Source organism: Micrasema longulum, unplaced genomic scaffold (genome assembly GCF_059751315.1).
Source record: "Micrasema longulum isolate JH-2025_06_02 unplaced genomic scaffold, ASM5975131v1 h1tg002185l, whole genome shotgun sequence".
NCBI lineage: Eukaryota > Metazoa > Arthropoda > Insecta > Trichoptera > Brachycentridae > Micrasema > Micrasema longulum.
This window is the reverse complement of record NW_028279350.1, coordinates 132,708-135,270: the sequence shown is the minus strand read 5'-3', so window position 1 is coordinate 135,270 and position 2,563 is coordinate 132,708. Positions and strand designations below refer to the sequence as shown.

At 49.4% G+C, this 2,563-nt stretch overlaps 1 pseudogene; it reads left to right on the top strand.

Annotated features, from left to right (window-relative positions):
- The first annotated feature begins 222 nt into the window (after positions 1-222).
- Positions 223-1,850, top strand: LOC148272798 (tubulin beta chain pseudogene; annotated as a pseudogene).
- The last annotated feature ends 713 nt before the right edge of the window (positions 1,851-2,563 follow it).

Genomic DNA, 2,563 nt, shown 5'->3' with positions numbered 1-2,563 from the left:
TGTGTGCATTATTTTAGGATTCAAAACAAATGAATAATATTTTACTATGCGATTATTGTTTAGACCTTTTACCAAAACGTGATAATATCGGCCGAAAACGAGTTACCCACATGTACGAGTACTTACGAATAAACTATAATAGGTTCGTAATTTTCTATCGTAAAAAATATTCCAAAATTGAAATATTTAAATAACAAAAAATCACAGGGGAAAAATCGAGAAAATTTCTTCATTAAAACGAAATCTTCAGGCACTGGAGGTTGGATTTTCGGTGTTCTGTTAGTTTTGTAAAATTATAAATAATCTATTTTGTGATCCATTAATATAAATATAAGCGGCAAAATGCGCGAAATCGTCCACATTCAGGCCGGCCAGTGCGGGAACCAGATCGGGGCCAAGTTTTGGGAGGTGATTTCCGACGAGCACGGGATAGAACCCACCGGCACGTACTGCGGAGACTCGGACCTGCAGCTGGAGCGCATCAACGTGTACTACAACGAGGCCATCGCCGGCAAGTACGTGCCCCGGGCGGTGCTCGTGGACCTGGAGCCGGGCACCATGGACTCGGTGCGCTCCGGCCCCTTCGGCCAGATCTTCCGGCCGGACAACTTCGTGTTCGGCCAGTCCGGCGCCGGGAACAACTGGGCCAAGGGCCACTACACGGAGGGCGCGGAGCTCGTGGACTCGGTGCTGGACGTCGTCCGCAAGGAGGCCGAGGGCTGCGACTGCCTGCAGGGCTTCCAGATGACCCACTCGCTCGGGGGAGGCACCGGCGCCGGGCTGGGGACTCTGCTCATCTCCAAGATCAGGGAGGAGTACCCGGACCGCATCATGAACACGTTCAGTGTGGTGCCCTCGCCCAAGGTGTCCGACACGGTCGTGGAGCCGTACAACGCCACCCTGTCCGTCCATCAGCTGGTGGAGAACACGGACGAAAGCTTCTGTATCGATAACGAAGCGCTGTACGACATCTGTTTCCGGACTCTGAAGCTGGCCACGCCCACCTACGGCGACCTCAACCACCTGGTTTCCGCCACGATGTCCGGCGTGACCACCTGCCTTCGTTTCCCCGGCCAACTGAACGCGGATCTGCGGAAGCTGGCAGTCAACATGGTGCCCTTTCCCCGTCTGCACTTCTTCATCCTCGGTTTCGTACCGCTGACTTCTCGAGGCAGCCAGCAGTACCGAGCTCTGACAGTTCCCGAGTTGACGCAGCAGATGTTCGACGCGAAGAACATGATGGCCGCCTGCGACCCGCGACACGGTCGATACCTGACGGTGGCTGCCATTTTCCGAGGGAGGATGTCCATGAAGGAAGTCGACGAGCAGATGCTCAATATCCAAAACAAGAACTCTTCGTATTTCGCCGAATGGATACCCAACAATGTGAAAACTGCCGTTTGCGATATCCCGCCGAGAGGTCTGAAGATGTCCGCGACGTTCATAGGAAACTCCACCGCGATCCAAGAGTTGTTCAAGCGAGTGTCCGAGCAATTCACGGCGATGTTCAGGCGCAAGGCTTTCTTGCATTGGTACACTGGAGAAGGAATGGACGAAATGGAGTTCACGGAGGCGGAGAGTAATATGAATGACTTGGTCTCGGAATACCAGCAGTACCAGGAGGCCAGCGCGGAGGAAGAGGGGGAATTCGACGAAGAAGAAGGAGAAGATTAGATAAAAAGCTTGAGGTGTTCCACGTAAAATTATGTTTAGGCTTATATTTTTATTCCAGCGCATGGTCAGCATCTGTGTCCATTTATGCATTCTGTTTTCTAATAACAAAAAGAAAAATCGCGCAATTTTATTTTGAAAAAATTAAGTGTAAATGAGAAATTAAAAATACTAAAAACGAAAGATCACTTATTTATTTATTTCGAAAACCAATACATAGTTTTATACCATGTTTTTAGGAAGTTTTTAGTATGAATGGAAAGGAAGCGAGATCTGTATGCTCTGACGCTGATCCGAGTGATGTGATGCTATTCTTTCTGTTTACTTTTACGGGGAAACGGCCATTCATACACACATTCACGTTCGACTCCTTCGGGAATGTCGAACCGCGGTGTAAATGATCCATTTATCCCCACACACGCCGCGCTGTCTTCATACGGGCACGCCATATCCCGTACTCTGCTCTGCTGCGACCTGCGACTCGCCGCGCGCCATGCTCCGACCGTTTTCTTCGCAGCTTGCGATTTTACAATTTGGTGGACACGCTGATTCTCATATCCATTGCGCTCTAATGCATCTGTAATTTTACCAAGTTCCTCTCCCTTGCAGATATTCGCGTCGCTCTCGGCATCAGCGTATCGATCGACCCTCGTTTTGTGCTGGATGATGAAGCGAATCAACGCCCAAGTCGGCGGGTCCACGTGGGTCGTTTTTTTTTTCAGTTTGATTTTCTCTTTACTTTGCCTTCCGAGAGCGGAAGAGAGTCGTTATTTTGTAGTTCGATGGAACAAATGATCCCCGTTACGATGTTGTAAAGAGTATATAAACACCACATCTTATACACATCACTCCATACACCTCACTCCACGCACTACATTTCATACTCACAACA